This window comes from Siphateles boraxobius, unplaced genomic scaffold (assembly GCF_051911475.1).
Source record: "Siphateles boraxobius isolate OS27281-9 unplaced genomic scaffold, OSU_SipBor_1 52, whole genome shotgun sequence".
Classification (NCBI taxonomy): Eukaryota; Metazoa; Chordata; class Actinopteri; order Cypriniformes; family Leuciscidae; genus Siphateles; species Siphateles boraxobius.
Window position 1 is genome coordinate 1,320,299 of NW_027509164.1, and position 25,497 is coordinate 1,345,795.

At 41.0% G+C, this 25,497-nt stretch overlaps 1 long non-coding RNA gene across 1 annotated transcript; it reads right to left on the bottom strand.

Moving 5' to 3' along the window:
- Positions 1-2,134: 2,134 nt before the first annotated feature.
- On the bottom strand, positions 2,135-7,330 carry LOC143713552 (uncharacterized). The gene is made up of 5 exons (XR_013195116.1): positions 7,257-7,330; positions 3,829-3,901; positions 3,618-3,697; positions 3,155-3,220; positions 2,135-2,472 (listed from the first exon to the last, which is right to left on the bottom strand). It is a non-coding gene; the product is annotated as an uncharacterized LOC143713552 (long non-coding RNA).
- Between the last annotated feature and the right edge of the window lie 18,167 nt (positions 7,331-25,497).

Here is a 25,497-nt window from a genome sequence, read left to right on the forward strand (position 1 = left end):
CCATATGTTAGATTTCCAAGGAAGTTTTAGATGTCCACTAATTACAACATCTGATTTAACTCATTAGTTTGCTGGTGTTAAATAGGCAGACATGTGCTAAATCATTCACACTGAAAAATGTGATCTCTTCTCGAGTCATTGTGAGAAACGTATTAAAGGCCTCAAAAGATAAATAGATATAATATAGATATAAACATAATATTAAAGGAAAGTTCTGATAAAACATAATCTACATATGTAAAATGCTTTAGATTCAACCATTACCTTTGAATGAACTCCAAAGTACACGCTGCCTCCTCCTGGTACTCAAGGTATAATATATAATATATATATAACAAGGTTGAATATATAATATGCAGAGAGGCAAGGCCAGACAGGAAGCTGGGCTGAATACCCTCACACACAACCTCGCCTTCAATAGTCAGCATCCAGTGCCCATTCGTCAAAGTGTCTCCTAAAACAATCAATACCACATGTGACAATAGTCTTTTTTAACTATATCATTTATTATCGTTCAGCTTTTTACATTTAAACTACATTTAAGTACTTAAGAGTGAATGGACTCATTCTTTTAAACCAAATTAACAAGAGGAGTAACAAAACAATAAGCAAATTAGAGCAGATGCTTTCAACTTCAGATGTTTACAACTGTAGCATCTCTTGTCCAAGTGAACTAAACTGTTTTTATTTCTATAAAAAAGCAAAGGACAGTGGGGGCAGTACAGCAGTGTAATGTAATGATGTACGGACACCGAGTATTACCGGTAACACAGACTAGCACAGCAAGCACAAAGCCAACAAGACAGCCTTACAAAAATGTTTAACTTGAAAACTAAATAGAGGAACAATAAAATAAACATCCTTAATAGAGACAAAACCCTGACTGAAAAAGATTAAACTGCAAAGTACACTGTTAAAGTAGTTACACATACAAGCTTTTCTTTTCTGGTCAAGACCAAGTTCTGGTCAATCAAGAGTGTGCAGACTTACCAAGCACAATTAGTCGTGGGCTCCCAGGTATGATGTGTGTCGCTTGAAGGTCAGCTGCTGTGGTGCACCTCTAGAGAGTGGAGAAGAAAAACACATTAACTCCACAGGATCCGGGTGGAGGGCCTGTCCATATAAACTAATACAAGAACATACAACAAAAAAACAGTGGTTTTCATCAATATACTTACATTTGCAAGAAGCAGAAGTCCATCTGGATCCTCTCGGAAATGTGCCAGGATGAGTTTAATCACAAGGGGTCCAACTTCTTCCTCTTCGCTGGACAAGACTTTCTTGACCATATCATTTGTGGGTTTGTTCTTAAAGAAGTCAACGAGAACTTTACCATACTCTTGTATGGCCTGGTTGAGCCTTTTGTGGATGGTGATACTGGTAAGCTCCTCAAAATGTGCATATATGTGCTTTTGCACAAAAAGGTATGGCCATTTGCTTTTGAGGTCTTTGATAGGAGGTGCTTGTGTGTCATTGATGTGCTTTCTTTGCAAATAGTAAGTTTCCTTCATTAAGGCACAAACATCCCCCCTGTCAGCTCCACTTTTTCCATATTGCTGGTACAAAGTCTCTAAAGTTTGTCTTTTTTCCTCAAGTACATCATCAGAATTTGCAAGCGGAGGCTCAGGCTGCCATTGTGCACATCCGTATGTGGCTGTTGGTTCTCTGCATTGCATTCTCTCAGGTGTGTCAGATACTCCCCTGATCCGTCGCCTGCGTGTTAAAGTATTATCTCTATTGACGTGTTCTACACAGGTTTTTATTTGTTTCAAGAGGGAGTAGTACCCAATTTCATTTCTTTCTTGAGCATCATCAAAATCAGAAAAGCTCTTTGGATACTGTTTGACAATTTTGAGAGCAACAGCAAGACACTGTGCTTTGCTTGAATTCTTTTCATGTTTCATAATTTCATCAACAATGATGCGAATCATTTTGCGGCGATCAGGGGGGAGTGGTCTCTTTCTATTTGCTACTGCAATGCGTAATTCACTCGGCATTTGGTTCCAAGGAACCTGAAATGACTCGGGCCAAGTAACTGCTGTGGTTGAAGAAAGGCTTGGTGGGCTAATTGTGTCTAAGGTGACAGTGGAGGAAGGCGGAGTTGTTGTTGGAGGGACATCACTAGATATATTTTGTTCTCCAGCTAATAGAAAAAGAAAATACATCATCAACAAGTCAGTGTTATGTAACTGTGCTAATACATCTGTTATCAAAAAATATACTTTATACAAATACAGAATGTCAAAATAACCTCTGTTAAAGCTGTCTAGCAGTTTGCGAATCTGGATGGGTGGGAGTAAATCAGACAGGTCCACTCCAGGCGCCCCCTCTACATACTTTAGATCATCTGTGCTCTCCACACCCCAGCTAATAAGTCTCTGCATCAACTGTTCCTTCTTTTCTTCAAGAAGACCAGGAAGCGCTTTGGAAATGACCTTTTTTACTTCCTCCCCCACAGTTGCAGACATCATTCTAGAGAAGGAAAAGAGTGGTGAAGAGCAAGCACTGACAGGCCACACAATTTGTACATGGGCAAGGGATAATTGTCTAATAGGTTTTCTTGGCTGACACAACACAGCCTTTTTGCAGGTTTCTCGGAAATGCAATGAAGGCCCTGATCAATAAAAGTTGAAGAGTTATATCGTTCTGTGATGAAGTTGACGTAATCTCCTTGAATGAGAATGGCTTTTATTTTGCCGAATACAATTCCATCATCAATTTGATCAAGCACAAGAAACATATTTTTTTTGTATTTAGTCCCTTTCACTTTTGCCTCATGTGAAATTAATGTGTTTGCCTGACAGTTAAGGTGTGAAACAGCTTCTCTAATATCGTCATTATAATCGGATGGGCAAAATTCTGTTCCTTTTTCAACAACAACATGGGGTGGGAACAGACTACCAGCACTTAAGTAAGCTTGAAATAGCTGATGCCTTTCAGCAAGAGTAGAGCAAATGTTCTTGAAATTGTGCAACTTTCTTGAACACTGCTTAAAATATGTGTGTTTGCTTTCAAATCTGAGGGTCCAGAGACGAATGAGTGGCCCAAACTGGACTGTTAGTTCTGGATAATGGGTAACATAATGGTGTTTTGGCCTCAGAGGATGGTCAGGAAATAGAGTCTTTCGAAAATACATGTAGTCCTCAATCATTACCTTTAAGTAGGCGATCTGTCCAGAAGAAATGGCAGGTGCACAGATGAACTCTACCATCTGTCGGAGCTGCAAAACAAGTTGCCACACATCATTATCAGCTGGGTCCCTTATTTTCTCTCCTATTAACACCGGTAGCAATCTCAGGAAACACCAGTTCTGAACAGCATGCCCTCCAAGTTTATCACTCCCAGAATTTATCTCACATGGCTTATCATGTGCATCATTGCCTAGGTATCTAAATTGATTTACCCTTCTATTCAGTTCCACATATGTAAACTGTTTCTCAACTCTGACCAGATGTTTAATGCACAGAGCCAAATCATAAGACACAACACCTTCAAAAAGATCATGTCCAATGCATGGAGGCAAGCCAGGCTGGCACACATGGTAATGTGATAAGTCATTGAACAGTGAGTCAAATTTGACCCCTTTTTAAGGTGCAAATCTTCTGCTTGGATATTACCTTTATATGAATGAACAGTCCCGCTTGGCCCCTTGGCCAGTGGGTCTGCCACAAATGTTGGTCGATCGATTTCACAAAATCTGCAAAAGAAGGAACTGGTGCTGAAATTTTCAACAAAACCTCCTATAGCATGTGAGCCAAGATTATCTCCAGCAATGGCACACACAATTGCTTTCCTAATCTCACCACTGGGCATTCGGATGCCACTCACCTCAAGGTCTTTAAGATCCTTTACCAACTGCCCCATCACCAAATCATGTCCGAAGAACTTGAAATCTTGCTCTCTGCAAAGAAGAACAAGTTGCATATGGTCAGTGTTTGACCGATTATGAGGCAAAATGTCTCCTAAAGTGAGATAGACTGCCAGCACTTTGTGTTTCTTCTTTCCTGAACCTAATGGATAACTACTTCAAATGAATCCTGATAGAGAATCAAGCCCAAGGACATGGGATCTGACTTAAACAAAGCATTTTCTGCAACTACTCTTCCATCCCAAATGTCCTTAAAAACATTGCTGTCGTGAACTTGCAAATGGGTGTTGCTGTGTTGCTCCAGCATGGACTCGCTCTTGAAAAGACTAGCAAATGTTTTTTTTATTGGAATATATTGGGCAAAACATTCATTTCCTGCTTCATTGTTCCCTAAACAAATGGGAACTGGCTCAATGTAGTTGAAGCTCTCTTTAAACACGGTTTTACTCCTCTGATCTGTTTTCAATATCCGAGTGTTGCAAGTGTGGAGAAGATCATCCACTTTAATTTCATCTACCACTCTTTCTATGTCCGTCTCAGGGACTCCATGTAGAATCAATTTTTCTTTTAGTTTATTCAGCAAATTTGACAGGCTCATGTCATGTATCTCCTGGAATCCTTCTATGACCGCTTGAATAACAGACGCAGGAAGCAACAACTTTGCCTGCAACTTAAGGTAAAATAGGGACAGATTTTTTAGAAACATCTCATCATCTACATGTTCTGGGCAAATCTCATCTACAGTCATTTGATTTGAGTTAGCAGCCTCACACCTGTCCTCAGAATGGACCATAGACTCCAGAGAGCTTCCTTGGCTTGCACCTGTTATCTGAACAATGGTTTCAATTAGACTGTGCTCTGTCTTTCCTTTATGACATCTTGATAAATGTGATGTGAACGTTGACAAGACAGTATATGTCTTTTTGCACTGTTTAAATGGACAAGTTACTGCTGTGCCCTCTTTCAAATGGGTTTTTAGATGTGAAAAAAAAAACAGTCAAATCCTCACAATGCACAGAACAGTGTAAGCCTGTTTATTGGTCCAATGAGGGTTTCCAATAATACAGGTGAAGGTCTTTGCGTGTTACTGTCTTTTCTCGTGGCAAAGTATTTTTGGTTAAATGCAATACATTTTATCTTATGTATTAACTTTTTTCATCTGACTCCATAAAATGAAAAAGGTTTTTCAATGATATCTGTGCATCATTAAATATACGTTAATGTTTGACTATTCCCTTTAACTCCAATGAAAATAAAGTCAAAGTCTGTTAGAATAATCAAATGTAACAATTTATTATGTCAGGTAAATGTATCATGCCAATTTCATAATCAATTCAAAGATAATCGATACAAAACATCAAATGCTCTGGAATAGAGAGAAGATGCAAACCCGACTTTAAGAAATACATGAGGCTGAGAGGTCTTCCTCTCAGCCTCACGGACCGATCTGAAGTACAGAAAAGGCCCTGAGCTCTCGCTGCGTTTCATTATATACCCAGACCTCATTTCAAGTCTAAACATCATTCACAGTGGAAATTTACCTGTAAGTCACCATTTGCTAGCAGTGGAAAATTAGCATTCAGTCAAATGGTCGAAGGTGTTAACTCAAAGACACACCCTCCAGTATTGGAGGGTGTGGAAGATATTTCTAAACTTCCTAAGAACTTTATTACCTTTTGGGTTTACTTCTTTGGGAATGAGACATTTGTACCAGTCGTACCGAGACATTTCAAATAATACCAAATATGTATAAAACTAGATCATAATCATTCACATTAAACCATTTAGATTCTTGTGTGAGTTTGGGAGATCTCTGCCAGGATGAAGAATGGGGGAGAGAAATGTAGATTAGGATGAGGGAGGTGAGACCTTCGTCTCAGTAGTGCATGAGGGGGAGTTGAAATGTTAATTTCCTTTGTTTTCTCAGAGAGTGGCCCTCTCTCTTAAAGTCCTTCAAGTTTTTCCAGTCTTACAACAGCATTCAATGTGACAAGTCAAATCAGTAACGTTACTGCAGAGTTGTGCCACAGCTACAGGTTGTCTCTCATTATGATACCGGTATGAGTGTGATTTAAATGCATTAAAGCTTTTGGATACCAAACTGCAGTTAGCTATTCCACACTTAAAAGTTGCATTTGGCAAATATCTGTGTAATTTCATGTGCCTTACATAAGACATAACGGTCTCATATTCATGTGAGCAAAACTGACAGATCATCTTGAAACTTATTATTTTGGATGCTAACTACCCTTAATTCCCACACTCAGAAAACAATGCTATCTGGATTCAGACATTAAAATACAATGGATAGAAGGAACAAGGTGCGAAAAAAGTGCGCGCAAGTGCTCAAAAAAAGTGCGTGAAAAAAAGTGTGTGGGACTTTAAATGCATTTTAAACAGTTAAATGCTCTACACAACATACATCATTGTTTAATATGTGTAAACATTAGACTAAAATATGTTTTAAATGCTAATTGCCACTATACCTGATATAATTTCCAACTAACGCACACACAAAAAAAAAAAATCACACTTAGGTCAAATAATAAATTAAGTCACTACTCTACAGCCAACAAATGCAACAGCCAACGAAATATTTAGAAAACTACTACCTCTTGCTAACTGGAACTCCTTGCAATGCCCTCTCAACTTCCCAACTCAACTGCACTAACGCAAATCGACAACTGAGACCAGATTAGAGCCAGATTCAGAAGCGCGATAAAAAAAATAATGAAAAGAAAAACATTCTACAACTCCAATAAGTCAACTCGATTGTTAATAGGTCAGCGTCGCGCATGATCAGTTCATTTGTTCATGTGTCACCACACTGTTAAAATGCCTTGTGCACCCTGTTAAAAAAACATTTGCCAGACGATAAATCAAACACAAATATCTGTAACTTTAAAAAGCATATTACCATATATTATAAATTAACTAACGTTATACGATACACTAACATTACCTGGCTGAAGATAACAAAGTCACACAAATCCACAACTAGCTGGTTAAGTAAACCGCTTGGTACAACACCATTCTCCCATTCAGCGACGCTACGTGAGCGGGCTGTCAGCAAGGCCTTAGCAACGCATTTTCATTTCTGCGCCTGTGTTAACAGACAACTGTCTGCCATAAAATAATCACGACGAACTGTGCTAATTAACACGAAGTTCCCGTGAATACCCACTGGTGTCATTGAAGCATGATGTTCAAAATGTAGGCACTCAGGTTTTCTACCCATAGATGCTATAGCGCCGGGGAATGTGTGAAATCCTACGGCGGCGCATGAATCCTGGATTACAAATAGTAACCGCTAATATATAGCCTACCTTCATATACTGCGACAGTTACAAAACATGAAAACTAAAAAAAAAAACTAAAAGTCACTTACCACAGTTGTGTGTAAATCATTCGCCTTGCCGCTACCCGAATCACGAACGTTGAAAATCCCACGACGATGGCTCTGTAGATTTGAAATTTACAGCAATATTCTGTAAATTTGAGTCAAACCGCCACGGGACCCCAGAATACATTGCAGTTTACAGCAAAATGCTGTATTATTAAAAAACAGCCAGCTGCTGTAAAATAATGCTGTAATTTTTACAGCAATTCATTACAGTGTATATGCAAAAGCATACTAAAAAATGTAAAGATGTGAATTAAGTGGAAAATCAATTTTTTGTCAAATAGGCCTAGATAGTTTTAAGTTGTGAATGGGATATTCACTTTGAATAACAACATGTTTATTACATTGTACAAAAAAATTACATTTTACCAGAGAGAGACAGGTGATGTCACACCACCTGGAATTCATTCGCTAACTCTTGGAACACATCAAACACGACTTGGATATTCAAAGTAATTTCATTTTCCGTTGTGTGACCCGATGATGTTACAACCCCTGTAATATATATGTATATATTTGTAATATATGTTTTTAGGCTTTTACAAGGCATTTGATACTGTGGAACATAGGTTAAGGTTTCACTCTTGTTTGTAAAATTGGCTTTGTTAATTTCTTTTGTAATGCCATTAAGACACTTTATGCAAACAATAAAAGCTCACTGAGATTACATTATGATATGTTCCCTAAATTTGATCTCTAAAGCGCTATCACACAGGAACTCACAATTGATTTGTTTTGTGTTTACACCAATTTTCTGTTGCTTTGATCTATAAGCAACTTCTCCTAAAATTTGTATTTAAATTAACAAGAGATATTTATTAAAAACAAGTCAGATGCAGATGATGCAGACTATTGTACTTATTTTGGTTCTGCAATTACACTTAACTTTTATGGAAAGGCTTTTACAAATATTTATTTATTCATTAATTTTGAAAAATATTTTTTGGGATTATTTTACAATAATTTTCACATTTTACAATTTGGCATATTTTACCATAAAAGTTATGTTCTGCTTGCTGAGATACGGCATTTTTATGTCAAGAGGACTTTGCAAAACCATTTACATTTGCAAGTAATTTGTTGCCATCTTCTTTGATGTATATTGGGACTACTTTTAAATATTTGTAATACCCCACCCAAATTATTAACCAGTATGCTCTAATGTTATACATTTCTACAGCTGTAATTAAACTACTATACAATGCATTAAACTACTATACAATGGCACTTACATGGGGTGGTAGATAACAGTAGTATTACCATGTTATTTCAGTAAGGCTGCCCTTGTGGAAAAAAAAGTGCACTTTAGTGTACTTTTATAAAGTGTACTTATTACACAAATAATATACTTTAAAGGTATACACTTAAGTGTGAATTAAATGCAATGTTTTCTGCGCACTGAATGCACATTAAGTGTAATTAATTTAAAATGTATCATATATTAAGTTGACATAAAATGCAATAAGTTGTCATTAAGAGTGATTTTTTGGAACAACTTAAGTGGGACTTTAATACAACTTTATATTTACTTTCATAATTTGTTCTAGTGTTTTTAAAATATAGTTAAAGTGCACTGTTCAATCTACTGATAAGCAATTAATGTGAACTAAAATATACTTTAATGTAAATTAATAGTACACTTAATTCTTAATTAAATCTAATGTTTCAAACAAAAATACATATTTGCTAAATAAATTGAAATATATCAATTTAAATTTACATTACAAGCAATCAGTGATGCAGAGTGATTGTAATGCATATTTCTACAGTTTGTACTTTAACTACTCTTATTTTATGTGAAACATGTTTTACTATAATGTACTTCTAAAAATACTGGGGAAAAGTAGTCAATTAAATATGTATTCAATTCAGTTTAATGCATTGCAAACAAACAAAAACCACAATGCTTACACTGACAATAAAATAGTTTGGTAGTCAAAAAATTATGAATCCAATTTTTTGTTTAGCAAAAGTACATTTAATGAATGAATAATGAATAAAGTTGTATATGTCCAAACAAACAAATAAATAAATTAGAACAAAAAAAAATGAGGAAAATCTTAGTTTAATATTGTAAAATTAGAATCAAACAAGTATCAATATTGTATAATAAAATCCCTTAGAAAAAAATAAACTCAAAAAAGTTAACTTACAGTATTAATTTTTCACATTTTAACAGACAACAAATAAAGAACTGCATGAACTTTAAATGAACAACCCCTTTGGTAGGTCACTTCAGTCTAATGGTCATTTAATTCTTATTGCCTTTAAAGACACGGCTTTCCTGAATTTTGTTTGCATAACTCTGATTGTTGCACTTCTGTTGAAGTACAGCTCTGTCTTGAGAAGGAGTGGTCCCTTCAAAACGAGCAATCACAGCATCTGTGAACACAAAAATAAAAACATTTTATTGAATATGATAATCACTGTTATCCGATGTAGATGTAATTGGTTTATCTAGGACAAACATTTATAAAGTAAAGAGACATGAAAACAATAAATGCAACCTAAACATTTTTTTTTCTAAATTATAACGCATAAATTGTCCAAATAAACCTGTAATGTTCTAATAGTTCTGTGTAGTACAAAAGCAATAGATGAGTTACCATCCACACAAATTGTATGCAGATTGTTGATATATTAAATGATGGATGAAAAGACCAAGGCACAAAATCAAATCTATAAATCTTCAGAAAAAGTTTATACTTGTCCTTCACATAAAATGAGATGGAAAGGCATGTCCTTGACAGTTAAGTAATATGAATAGTAATTTTTTAATAGTGCATAAATACATTCAAATACAAAGGTTTGGACATCCCTAGTAAAAAACAACAACAACAAATACAAGTGATGCAGAGAGCTAATGAGAGTGTTAACAAGGCAGGCTGAAGCAGGGAAGGAAGCAGGATCCAATAAGGATGGCTGGCGCGAAACGTCTCAGGTTACTATTGTAACCATAGTTCCCTGAGAACAGGGAACGAGACGATGCGTCCATCGACGCCATGGGAACGCCCCCAGCGTGACTGCGTCTGAAGCATCTATGTCAACTAGTCCAATGGAAAGAATGAGCGTCACGGGCGGGTGACGTCATGACCAGGATATGATAAAAGCACATCCGGTGCAAACCGGCATTAGCTTCGAAAATTGCCGAAGCAAGCCGATCACAGGGATGCAGGAAGTATGGCAGGGTGACGCATCGTCTCGTTCCCTGTTCTCAGGGAACTATGGTTACAATAGTAACCTGAGACGTTCCCTTACGAAGGGAACTCAACGATGCGTCCATCGACGCCATGGGAACGAGAATACCCAAAGCGCCAGAATTCCAAGTACCTGAGTGTCAGTCTGTTGTAACTAAGCACTAAGCACCTGAGAACCTGGGGCAGCATCCAGGTCCAAGCTGTAAAACTTCATGAATGTGAGCGGTGAGGACCAGCCCGCCGCATCACAAACGTCTTGGAGAGAACTCCAGATAATACGCTTAGGAGCCATACTCCTAGTGGAATGAGCCCTGACCACCAAATGGTTGGCCAGAAGACTCACAAGCAAGAAGAATAGTCTCGACTATCTATATGCTCAATAGGTTGGATTTTCTCGACAGAGAAGTCCGATGAACATAAGTGTCCAGTGCTCGCACTGGCACAAGAGGTTCAGCTTTTCCTGGTCCGAAAAATGGGGGAGGACAGAAACCTGCAGCACAATAGGCCTCGGAATAATGGTAGGCACCTTTGGAACATATCCATGTTTCGGGTAAGATTGCCTTGGCCATCCCGGTGCACTCAAGGCAGGTGGGGACCGAAAGGGCCTGAAGGTCTGACTCTTATAGGGACGAAATAGCTAGCAGAAAATAGTCTTAAAAGAAAGGAAGTTCTCTGAGACCAAATCTAAGGGCTCGAAGGGAGCCCCAGATAGGCCTTCTAGAACTATTGCAAGGTCCCAAGCCAGCACCTTAGTGCAAGTTGCATGCCTCAGCCTCAAAGTGCCACGAAGGAAACGAGTGATCAGGGGGTCTCGACCCAAAAATGTACTACCCACCAGGGCGTGGAAAGCCGCAATGGCCGCCACACATATTATACCTTAAGCGTGGAAGGACATAGACCTGATACAAAGCGTTCTTGCAGAAACTCGAATACTGTGTTTACTGAACAGTTAACCGGATCCCACTGACGCTGGTAACACCAAGAAGTGAAAAACTCTCGAAATAGTGAATATAGTTTCCTCGTAGCGGGAGCTCTGGAGCTTAGAATGGTCTAAACAACCTCGGTTGAGAGACCACTCTCTATGAGTTGGGCCCCCTCAGAGGCCAAACCCACAGTTCCCAAATCCCCTGCCGGGGGTGCAATATTGCATCCCCTGCCTGAGACAGAAGGTCTCTCCTGATCGGGACCTCCAAGGGAGGTCCGTCGAGGAGAAAAATTAGGTCCGCAAACCAAATTCAGCTCGGCCAGGGTGGTGCTACTAAATAGGCTTATTCCATCCTGGCGGATTCACTCCAGAACTCCTGGGAGCAGAGCAACGGAGGGAAATGCGTACAGACGTAGCCTCGGCCACGTCTGCACCATAGCATCCAGCCCCGAGGGGACTGGTTGAGTGAGGGATAACCAGAGTGGACAGTGCGTCGTATGCTGAGACGAGAACAAATCCACTTCTGCCTGGCCGTAAAACTCCCATATTTGCTCCACCGCCTCAGGGTGGAGTCCCCTGGCCTCAGCCCCTGCCTCGACAGGGTGTCTGCTCCAATATTCTGGCCTCCCCTGGAATATACACTGCCCTCAGACAGCGTAATTTCTTGAGGGACCAAAATAAGAGGCCACCAACGTGTTGTCTGTGGGTCAAGAACCAGAGTTTCCTCCATATAACCAAGGCGCGGGGATACTGCCGCGTGATCTTGATCGTAAGGAGTGGGTTTCCCCTCAGGGAGAACCCTCTGGTCCTGAGCCACCTCTGTAAAGGTCTCACGTACAGCAGGTCAAAGGGTATCACATTGGACGCTGCTGCCCTGAGGCCTAACAGTCACTGTTCCAGAACAACACATGATGGCCCCTCAGGTCTGGGAGGAGATGTCTCAACGCATTGAAGACGACCATCATCTCTAGGCAATTCATGTGCCAAGAGAGATGACGACTCCTCCACAAGCCCTGAGCTGAGCGGCCTTCCAATACCGCTCCCCAGCCGGTGAGGGAAGCATCTGTCGAGATCACAACTCGATGGCAAAGAGCTCCCAACACCGGACCCTGGGTTAAGAACCAGTGTTTCCTCCATATAACCAAGGTGCGGAGACACCGCCGCGTGATCTTGATCATACGAAGTGGGTTTCCCCTCGGGGAGAACCCTCTGGTCCTGAGCCACCACTGTAAAGGTCTCATGTACAGCAGGCCAAAAGTTATCCCGTTGGACGCTGCTGTCACAAGACCCAACAGTCTCTCTAACTGTTTTACAGTGCGTGACTGGCCTAGCCTCAGCTCTTTTGTGGCTGTTAGGATAGCAGCTACACGAACGGGCGACAGAGTGGCCCGCATCGTCACTGAATCCCATACCACACCAAGGAAAGTGGTTCTCTGTACTGGAGAAAGCACACTCTTCTTGGCATTGAGCCTCAACCCCAACATCTGCATAGGAGCGAGAACGACACCTCGGTGCCGAACCGCTAACTGTTCTGATTCCGCTAGAATCAGCCAGTCATCTATGCAATTCAGAATGCATATGCACTGCAGCCTGGCGGGGCCAGAGCTGCGTCTACACGCTTCGTGAATGTGCGGGGTGATAGAGCTAGACCGAAAGGAAGTGACTGATACTGGTGTTCTTTGCCCCAAAGAAACCCTCAGGAACCTCCTGTGCTGAGGGAGGATGGAGATATGGAAGTATGCGTCTTTTAGATCTATCGTGACAAACCAGTCCTCGGATCTGATTTGAGTCACGATCTGTTTGAGTGTCAGCATTTTGGACTTGAGTTCCAGCACCAAACACTCCAACAGACGAAGATCTAGTATGTGACGCAGCTCTCCATCCTTTTTTGGAACAATGAGGTAACGACTGTAAAGACCCGACGCAATGTCGGGTGAGTACACCTGCTCTATAGCTTTCTTTGCTAACAGGGCCTTTACCTCTTGCTCCATTACCAGAGCCTGCTCGGAATGCACTAACGTGAGCAACACCCCGTTGTAGCCTGGAGGACGAGAACCAAATCTGCCTCTTACTACTAACTGCAGGACCCATAGAGATATATTTGGCAGTAGCTTCCGCGCTGCCAGAAAATCTACCAAGGGAACCAGCCCCTCGAGGCTGGCCTCTGGTGTAATAAAGACAGCCAGTTCGGGGACCTGAAGCATACTGGCAGGAACCACCCGAACTGACTGTTTTCGAACCCCCCTCAGAGGGCGCATTCCGACGCAATGTCGAGTTGACGCTGCGCCAGAAGCTCGCTGGAGACCGCTGCGCCCCGAAGCACCAAGGGTGGCGGGGTTGGCAGAACGGTCCCCTGAGGGCACCAAGATGGAAAGGGCACCGTATAATGAGGTGTACACCATTCCACCCCGGTTGGGGCTGCCCTCACCGGTCTGACGCCGGTGGCGCCAGACCTTTTCTTTTGAGCCGCAGCCTTCTCAGCGTGAAGAACGGTCCTCGGATCCGGCTTCTGCTTTGAAGGCTTTGGCTGCTGTGTTGTGTATGAGAAACTAGACGGCTGGAGCTGCTCACGCCCAGCAGCCCCAGGGGGTTGGACATAGCGAGGGAGAGATTATCTTGTATCTTTCTCTATGATTCCCATCAAATTGAGCCAGAGGTGTCTCTCAGTGACCACAAGGGCTGCCATCCCTGAGAGATAAATCTGTGGCCCGACGGAGTTCTCAAACCCCATCGGGCCAAACTCCCTCACTTCTGTCCAAATACCGCAGCAGGTCAGCCTGATATGCTTGTAGCACTGCTATGGTGTGCAAGCAGGCCCATGCTAGACCCACTGCCATATATGCTTTTCCCACTAGATTAAAAAATAGTTTTCTTTAATGGTTTAGTGAGAGAAGCCGACGCCTTCAGGTACGATACTGAACCGGGAGACAGATAGCTCGCAAGCGTCTGTTCTACCCGGGGTATTGCCCCATAGCCATACCCTCTTAACCCCCAAATATCTGAATATACATGAATGTGGGGGCTAAAAGACAAGAGGAGTAAGGCTTTTTCCATGATCTAGACAGCTCGCTGTGCAGATCGGGAAAAATGGAAGGCCCCGTGATGGAGGTGGAAAAATAGAGGGAAGGAAACTCGTTTAATTTATTTTATTTTTAGGACGAGTGCCCCCTTATTTCTGCTGGCCATAAATATTTAATTTATCTACAGCCTTAGTAAACACTTCCACCAGCTTATTATTTTTTATATATATTTTTTATATATATTCACTTTATTTTATATATAATATATAAACTATCATATATATATATATAGGCTATATATATTTCTCATACGCTGGGGAAAGAGATGGCAAATTCACTTCCCCCATGATTGTGTCACTTTCAATGCCCAGCACATCTACCTCCTCGGAGGTAGAGCACTGAAGCATTGATTTCTCTCTCTCCCCGGGCGGAAGAGACCGCAGCGCGGGCTTCCGAGACCGGCGAGAGAGCACTGGATCCCTCGTGGAAAGGGAGGAGATAAGATCCGCGGACCCGTCTCCAACCCCGTAAAGAGATCCTATTCGCGATCCACAGGAATGCATTCTCCGCGCTGCCTCGGCAGACGTGGGACCTGTCACCCTGAGAATTGCGAGCCCGGCCACTTTCCTCGAAAAGTGACAGGCGGGAGCGGAGCATGCGAAGCGAAAGCTTCTCACAATGTTGGCAATCAGCCCCCTCGGAGGCTGATACCGCATGCTCTACTCCCAAACACATCACACAAAGCTTGTGTGTGTCCCTACTCGTTAAATAGCGCGAGCAGGGAGAACACAGAGTTGTGCAATTGTTTAGTTTCCATAAATATATATATATCAGACAGACAACAGTAAATATAACAGACAGTTTGACACAGATCGCTTGCTGAGGCAACAGAAGCTAATGCCGGTTTGCACCGGATGTGCTTTTATCATATCCTGGTCATGACGTCACCCGCCCGTGACGCTCATTCTTTCCATTGGACTAGTTGACATAGATGCTTCAGACGCAGTCACGCTGGGGGCGTTCCCATGGCGTCGATGGACGCATCGTTGAGTTCCCTTCGTAAGGGAACAGACGTTCCGAAGCTTTGCGAGATCCCGAAGCAAAGATGATTCGAAACACTGATCCGAAGCGTGATTCAAAACACCCACGTCACGTGACAACGGCTAAATGAAGCGTCTAAGTGTTTCATCAGGTGGAGTGCTCCTCCGAATCAGGGTTTCATTGATTGGTCGGTTCGGGAACAAATCACACAATCACACAGTATAAAAGTTTTGTCAATGCATTTTCATATCGTGGGTTTTTGTGAGAGGAGTTTGGTTTTGAGATAGCTGATTTTTGGTGATATAGTGACATTTATAGTGCGATTTGTTTAGTTATATTTAGGATTTAATTTACATTTACACATTGACTTAGAGACACACAGAGTACATATAGTGACACATTAATAGATGCATTGATAGAAATATATATATATATATGTAGATTAATAGATAGATACATATATTACAGATACATATAGATTAATAGATAGATACATTTATTACAGATACATATAGATTAATAGATAGATACATATATTACAGATACATATAGATTAATAGATAGATACATATATTACAGATACATATAGATTATTAGATAGATAGGCTACATATAAGATAGATAGATAGATAGATAGATAGATAGATAGATAGATAGATAGATAGATAGATAGATAGATAGATAGATAGAAATGGAGGCTCCACAGAAGAGATGCCGTACATCTGTGGTGTGGGAGCATTTCCATTTGGAAACCCCAAATAAAGTGAGATGTGTGTATTGTGATCGGCAGCTAGCCTACTGCAACAATACATCATCCATGATGCGCCATTTGAGGAGCATTCATCCTGCCATTCTGCAGGGTGCAGAGGATGGTAGTGTTCCCCCTGTACCAAGGCCTGCTACTGACACTGCTGGGCCATCTAAGCAAGGTATGCATTGTTTGAAATATAGGCTAATTATAAGTGAAATATAATAACTAAGTGTTGGGCCATTGTTTAGAAAGGCCATGGACTAAGACATGCCTAACATCCCAATCACAACTGCCAATCACTTTAAAAACAAATGTTGTCAATATAATATTATACTTTGTGAATATACATTTTATATGTCTACATATGAGTACCCAATCTACAGCCAAGACATCATTTTGTTTTTTTGTAATTGTAGTATTTCTATAATGCACTTTATCTTTCTCTGCACACTGAGCATAAATATTCATAACATAACTTTGTTTAGGAAGGTTTCCAAATGAACCAGTAGACTACTTTCACGGTAGGCTACTATTTTTCCAATATATTTGTCTGAAAGTATGTTTTATCTTCTCTTTTAAAAGGCAGACAGAGGGAATTGGATGAGGCTCTTCTGAACATGGTGGTGAAGGATCTGCAGCCCTTCACCATCGTGGAGGATGAGGGTTTCAGGGCCTTTGTGAACAAGCTTGATCCAAGCTATGTCCTCCCATCCCGGAAGGTGCTTAAAACAATGGTCAGCGAAAGGTACAACACAACCAAGGAGAAGACAATGGAGGACCTACAAAAGGCGGAATTTGTTAGCCTTACGGCTGACATGTGGTCTTCCATTAATATGGATGGATATCTTGGTGTAACATGCCATTACATAACACCAGAGGCAACAATGGCAACTGTTTTACTGGGTGTAAGGAGGTTTTACCAAACCCACACAGCCCAGCATCTCATGGAGGCTAAAGCCTTGCTAATGGCTGAGTGGGGAATAACCTCCAAAGTTCACTGCATGGTGACTGACAATGCATCCAACATGATCCTAAGTGCCCAGCTACTCAACCTTCGCCATGTCCCATGTTTTGCTCATAATTTGAATTTGATAGTGAAAAAGGCCCTGGATCAAATCCCAGTCATCAATGAAATTTGCCAGAAAGCCAGAAAGATAGTGGGGTTGTTCAGATCCAGCTGCAAAGCAAAGGACAAGCTTGTGGAGATGCAGAGCTTGATGGGCAGACCAAGTCTGAAAATGATACAGGAGGTTGAAACGAGATATGACATATGTCATATGTCCAAATATAAGTGTCACGAATGCAGCATTCGTGACACTTATATTTGGACAAACTTAGATTTTTTTATTTACTGTGTTTGATTTATTTTCTATACGCTTCCTATGCATGACCACATTAATATTAATTTATAATCTGTTTTTGTACACACTATAAATAAATTACGGATCCCTGCGTTAAACGTACTTATTCCTGATTAAGGTTCTGCAAGAACAAGTGTGAAAGAGTTTCTGCAGTTTTAGTATGGTTCCCTAAAGGTCCTTGACACCAGTGGGGACGTTCTGACGTTTTGGGAACATCACATTTCCAAATAAAACATGGTCCCCTAAACGTTCCGACTACATCCTGAATGTTCTGTGAAGGTCCGCCAAATAACGTTCCCCGACCCTTTAAAGAACTCCACACCATGACCGTCTCGGAACGTTCCCGGAACGTTACTAGGCGACGTCCTTGACACCAGTGGGGACGTTCTAAGAACGTCCTGGGAACGTAACATTTCTAACTGGGAAAACAGAAAATGGCAATAAAATAATAAATAACAAATAAAAATAAAAATAAATATAGCCTTGCAGTATAAAGATATTTCTCAAAACACACACAAACACACACAGGCCTTTTGCAATCACTTGTACATCAATGGCAAGTTTTATTTCACAAACTTCTCTCTCTTCCACATGTCCAGCCAGGATAAACAAGGCTAAGCTCGGGCAAGTGGAGCAAGTGCAGGAAACGATTGAGAAATAATAAAAAAAAAAAGTTAAAATGGGTAAATTTTCTATAAATAATTTTGAGTCTTCATTTTCTTTTCTGACATAGCCTACTCCAGTTCTTGTTAAAACACGGTATTTGTTTTTGTCTCCCACGACCTCTAAACACATCCATCCTTCAAGTGCACTGAGAAATAATATTATGAGTGAAAAATAAAAAAATGAAATGATCAAACAAGCCTAGCTAGCGCGACGTTTCAGTACAATACCTTCTTCAGGGAGGCTTGAATAAAAAAGAAAAAGAGATTTATCTTTATATTTATAACATATATATATATATATATATATATATATATATATATATATATATATATATGTATCATAAGATAATATCTATATATATATATATATATATATATATAACATTATTCTATGTATATTATGATATACATAATGGTTTTTGGGTTGTAAAGCAGCAGAGTGATTTTCGTGTCAGCGCGTTCTCCGAAGTGAAGTGTGATTGAGCGCGCCCCCTTAAGTAGACCGTGTTGAAAGAAAAAACTTTTTTCTTTAATTCTGCAAATGAGCCTAGTGTGAGTAGGTCACTCTCTCCTCGTGCACTGGTAGAGCGACGAGTGGAGAGATGATAAAACAACACATCACACGAGGGAAAATTGTAATATATAATCGATTATTGGCTATGACTGTGAAATAATGATCTATATATGTACTTATGACTGTGTTAAACGATATTTGTGCGGAAAAAAGTGTATATTTTACTTAAGTGCTGTTTTGAATTTAATATGTACTATCCTCGTGGCGACGACATCGGATGACGTCACGATCATCGTTCGTCGTGTGGAATGCTGTTTTCCGATGGAAGTTCCTCACGAGGGAAAATGGTGATTTGGTATAAATGTAAATCGGCCTGAATGTGTAGTCAATATCCTATTGGAATGTTATCTGAGTTAAAACAATTTTATTTTTGCTTCTGAATGTAGTTTAAAAATTAAAACGTGTATCCCTGGTGGGGACGATATCGGATGCCGTCACGCCCATCGATCGTCGTGTGGAATGTTGTTTCAAACCAAGAGAAATCCTGATCCTTTTTAATGTAAGAAAGAAGAACTATACCAATGTGAATGCAGGGAGCACCAACAGTTCCTTTAACCCAGCCAACATGTCCATGTGGGCCCCATGTGGGCTTTTGATGGGCTGTAACTTGGGCCCTGGATGGGCCACCCAAATGGGGCCCAGATAAATTTGTCCATCGGCTCCACATGGGCCCCATATGTGTTAGCCCATATGGGTTAATGATGGGTACACAGTGGGCTCCAAGTTGGGCCCATGTAGGAGTTCATTTTATGGGCCCACTTGGGTCCCACATTATATAAAATGAATGGGCCGAAAGTGGGTCCCTGAATGGGTCCCTTATGGGGCCCTTATGGGTGATCTTACTGGACCACAGTGGGCCCCATTTATTAAGTGTTAGAAATGGAAATGAAATGGTCCAAACGAAAAGTGCCCCAAATCGTGGTCCTTTATTATGAACAGATAATACAATAAACCAGCGCTGGTTGGAGTAGAAGCTCAACCCAATATCCTTTGTCTAGGGTTTATATAGTGAAAGTCTTAAACAAAAGAATACAAGTCTAACCAATAAAATCAAACATTACATCATAGATATCATATAGACGTTATATAACAGCTTCTTAATATGGGCAGTATCCTGTTAGATTTCCACAGGATCCTTAGGATCCTAGGAGCTTTTCAAACACACAATGTATAGAAAGGAACGAACATTGAGAAAGGAGGGGCTGAGTAGTCCTCTCTTAATGGATACCAGATGTTTAGCTTAAACACAAAAGGAAAAATGTACAGACGTGGCAGTTTTGCTGCCTAGTATAAAAATCATACATAGACTATTGTTTTGTATGCTGAAGGAGAAAGATATTTCTAACAATGGCCACTTTGATAAGATGATTATAATAGAATTATCGTATCACATACTTTTCAGCATACTCATTCTAGTACAATAATACATGAGATATTCTTCAATCAAACATTTCCTTCAAAATCACTAATACTTAACAGTTCTGTTCATCAAAGCATATTGGGAGGATACAAATGTATTCATCGCACGATGAATCAACATCCTAATAAATGGAATAATACAACAAACAATAAATGCAAGGATTAAAAGTATAACTCCTATTGGGATTAAAGCAGATATAAGCATTTGTTTCCAATTTGTGATCCAATCTAGAAAACCACTTCGATCGCTCACTTCTCTCCTCTGTAGCTCGTCAGCAATTCTTGTCATATTATCTATTCCATCAGCTATAATGTGACCATCTGCATCATTGTCAGGGATGTACGTACAACACGAAATTCCAACAATCACGCATACTCCTCCGCGAGAAGCGGTAAGTTGGTCCAAGACTAAACGATTCTGTAAGGCAGTTAAGCGAAGTGCTCGAAGCTCTTCTTTTACACCAGCTAAAGTGTTCCTTGTAGTCTTAATAAAGGAAATCAATTCATATCTGGTAACTTCTACTTCAATTTGCAGACTGGTTACACCTATCATTGGAAAAATACCTTCAAAGAATTTTTCTGTACCAGTCCATAATCGGTGTTCTTTTGGTACTGGATTATCTCTACCCAAACTACTAACTGAACTGCGGTCAGAGAGAGCACGTGTGTTCCTTTGATTGTTTACTCTATCATTTCTTTGTTGTCTAATAACCATAGAATATTCTTCCAAAGTTACTAGGGCACATCGTCCACTCCAGTTAAAAGGTAACGAGGTATAAACCATGTGCCCGCATAACCAAAACCAATCTTTCAAAGCTCTTGTTCCTTTTACAGATGGCACATACCTATTACAATTTTTACCCGAATAAAGTCCACAATACTCATCACATAATTCTTGTTCTTCGGGAGTTGCCCCTGCATAAGCATGCAGAGTAGTTAGAGGGAGTGAAGATCTTTTCGAGCATTCTTCCACGTCAAATGTTCCTTTTCCCGTCAAACAGCTCAAACAACAGGGCATATTTCGTACTTCACAACGGCGATATATTTGATTACATTTATTCTCAGGAATTGAACCCAATGTTGCGGCTCCTATTTTTCTTTCCATACAGAACAACGAATCTGGAATAGGACCTACAGTTGCCACTTTAACATGTACTTGTACTGCAACTGTCAATACCCGATTACCAGGACAAGTCCAATTTCCTGTTGAATTTTGGGGAGCAAGTGCACCAATATTACTAAGATATAAGGGACAGAACAGTTCTTCTTCTGTCGTTGGCGATTGAACAGTTACATGAGGTCCAGAAGCACTTTGTGGCATTTTTGTACAAACATAACAGTCACCCTGTTTTCCTGTAGACTTAGCAGTGAAGTTGGCTAACCTCCACCACATATTGGAAGCAAACGCATGTGGTTCGTCTTCCTGTTTCAACCAAGTTTCATTGCCACTGCCAATAAGTGCTTGTGTATATATGAGCATGCTTGTCAGCACGATCAGGCATATTATCAACTTTGCAGACATGGCTTAATGGATTCAATGATAATTATTGCTAATTTCAATCAGCAATCTCGTTACTCGTCTGCTTCTCTTCCTCGTTCTCCTTTCGATCACCACTTCCGCATAGGCTTATGCGTTCCCCTGGGATGGAGCTGCTTTCACTCGGCTAGCATGGATCCACTGGGGCTGGAGGTCAGTCAGAACACCTGTCCTCGTCACAGCGATAACAGTGGATGGTCCTAAGTAGTTCGGCTCACCGAGTTTCGTGGGCTTCAAACACTTTATGAGCACCTGCTGTCCTGGAACAAACGGGTGAGTTGGCTTTTCTGAAGGAAGAGGGAGAGAGAGAGAGACATCACCATTTATGCCATTCAACGTTCTAACTAGGGAATCCACGTAATCTGCAATGATCACCTCCGTGTCACCTGTGGAGAGATTGCCAGCGCGACCTCTGACCCAAGGGGTCGGGAAAGGTCTACCCATTAGAATTTCAAATGGAGACATTTTTGTGGTTGCCGATGGAGACATTCTCATTTCCGTCAATACGGTAGGCAGCAAATCAACCCAATTTCTGCCTGTATCTAGACACGCCTTATTCAGACGTTCTTTTATCGTCTTATTGGTCCGTTCCACATTCCCTGAGGATTGCGGAGAATAGGGAATATGGAAGTGCCAATTAATATTAAGTTCTTTGGCTAATAACTGTGTGACTTTTGAAGCAAACGGAGTTCCATTATCACTTGCTATAACGTTTGGAATACCGAAACGCGGTATAATTTCTTTTGCAAGAACCTTTACTACCGTCTGCGCGTTTTCTTTACCACACGGAAAAGCTTCTGGCCACTTCGAAAATCGATCAACAATCACGAGCAAATATTTGTTATTTCCACATGGAGGCATATGTGTAAAATCGATCTGTAAATATTGAAAAGGAAGCTCAGGATGCGGTAAAGCGTCATGGCGAGTTGCCTTGTGTCTGTTTGTTTGTGCACACACCAAGCAAGCATCCAATATCAACAAAGTATTCTTTCGAACATTTGCTATGCAGTATGATTGATTCAAATTTTGGATCACTTTTTCTTTTGACACGTGTGATACCCCGTGATAATGCCTGCACAGCATTACAACGGTGGATGCTGGTAGAGCGATTCTACCCTGCTTGTCTCTTAAAATACCAGCTTGATCTGGTTTTACTTCGTTCGCGGCCCAATGAATCAGGTCGGCTTGCGTAGGGTTAGCTTGTAGTACTTTAATGTCCAAATCATTAATTAGCGACGAATTCATCATAGGCACCTCGGTGCTCTGTTCATTTACATATGGACTAAGTATTACTTCTTTAGCAGCCCATTTCGCGACTTCATCTGCAAACCTGTTTCCCTTAGCCTCATCTGAGTCACCTGTTTTATGACCAGGTACTTTAATAACAGCAAGTTTCGATGGTTGCTGTGCTGCACTGATGAGCTTGGCCACGATGTTATGATGGGAAATTGGTTTTCCGTCGGAGGTTTTAAAATTTCTTTCTTCCCACAATTTAGCAAAATCATGGACAACGCCGTACGCATATTTGGAGTCAGTGTATATATTGATACACTGACCTTTTGCCAATTTACAAGCTCTCGTTAGAGCAATTAATTCTGCTACTTGCGCTGATTTATATGGCAACGAATATGCCTCAATTACACGATCAGGTAATTCAACAATAGCATATCCACACAAGTATAAATTGTCATTTGGCTTGAAACAGGATCCGTCTATATACCAATTATCTCCCTCCTCCAGGACAGATGTAGACACATCTGGCCTGCAGGCAGTCGAAGTTTGGAGTCTGGTCAGGCAGTCGTGGTCATCACTCTCAAATTCACCATCCGTCAGCAACCTGTGCAGATGTACAGTAGGGCCATGAATAACAGAAGTTACTTTCAATGTTAAATTATCAGTTGCTAATAATATAGCCTCATAGCCAGAACGGCGTTGAGCAGACATGTGTTGAGTAGAAATATTTCGCATAATTGTTCCCACTTGGTGTGATGTGTGAACTGTGAGTGGATGTGATAAAACAACCCTTTCAGCATCCTGTACCATGATCGCTGCAGCAGCCACTGCACGTAAACAGGCCGGGAGTCCCCGAGCCACTGGATCAAGAGTTTTAGACAAATAAGCTACTGGACGAAAGGTACCACCATGCTCTTGGGCCAGGATTCCCGCGGCCGTGCCCCCACCTTCGTGCACGTACAGGTGAAAATCGTCGGTATAGGACGGAAGGCCGAGGGCAGGAGGCCTTAACAGGGAGGACTTTAAATGTCTGAACGCTTGGTCCATTTCACTTGTCCATGTAATGTCCTCTTTGTCATCCAGCGTAGCATCTCGCAGGATTTTGTCATACATGGAACAGTTCGGCACCCATGATCGACAGTAATTGACCAGTCCCAGAAAGCTTTGCATTTGCTTTCGTGTTGATGGGTGCTTGAACGAAGCGATAGCTTTGACTCTGTCCGCCGACAGGCGAACTTGGCCTTGTGACAGTTCATGGCCGAGGTAAGTGACTTTCCTCTTCACCCACTGAAGTTTCTCTTTAGATGCCTTGAAACCAGCCTCTGCTAAAACGTTGCAGACAATAGTAGTGGCAGCAGCACACAGGTCCGCAGAAGCACCAGTGACGAGAATGTCATCAGCGTATTGGAGCAGACAGGTGTCAGGAGGGAGTCTGACATCCTTCAGCGTTGCGTGCACTACAGCGGAGAAAACGGCCGGGGAGTCCTTAAATCCCTGGGGTAATCTAGTCCAGCTGTATTGGCAATTCTGAAAACAGAAAGCAAAAAGTGGCTGTGTTCGTTGGTCAACAGGAATGCTGAAAAAGGCGGAGCATAAATCAATAACAGAAAAAAATGTATGTTCTAAAGGAATAGAATTAATAATAGTCTGTACATCTGGCACAATAGGAGCAAGTGGTTTTATCAATTCATTAATTTTTCTCAAATCTTGCGTTAAGCGCCAAGAACCATTTGCTTTCCTGATTGGATTAATTGGTGTGTTGTAAGGTGAATGAGTGGGGACCAGAATGCCTTGAGCCCGAAACTGATCAATGAGAAGTCGAATTCCCTCCTCTTTTTCCTTTGAAAGCGGGTATTGTTTTTGAAACACAGGCCTATTCGTTGTCAAATTGGCCACATAAGGTTGAATGTCGAGTAGGCCTACGTCATCCTTATGCGCCGCCCACAGTTTCGGGTTTACCCCAGCAACTTCCTGTCCGAGCTCAGTTGCAGACACATCCTCGAAGGGAGCACTTCCTGTGTCGGTCGTAAGAGAAAAGGCTGCTGGAAACATGAGTTGCAAAGAGTCAGAGTCAAATTCCAATTTAACACCCATCTTGTGCATTAAATCTCTTCCTAACAAGCAGAATGGAGAATCGGGAATTATTGCAAACTCATGCATTTTGAATAATGATGGTACATCATTAGAGGTAACTGGTAAAGTTGGTGTCAAATTACAAACCACAGGAACATTGTCTATTCCTATAGAATTTAGTTTTTTTCCTGTAATTGGTCCCTCATACACAGTAGAAGACAGCGATGAGATGGAGGCGCCGCTGTCAATTAAAAAAACATATGGCTTGTGGTCAACATTCAATTCAATAAAGGGCAAAACATTTGACTTGTTTGCATAACTCATTGAAATCTGTGAAAAGTTATCAGAAAAATGCAGCACCTTTTCTCGGCACAGTCATTGCTTTTGCCATGCGTTCGGATAAACAGGTCTCTGTCTTTCAGAGGGAGGA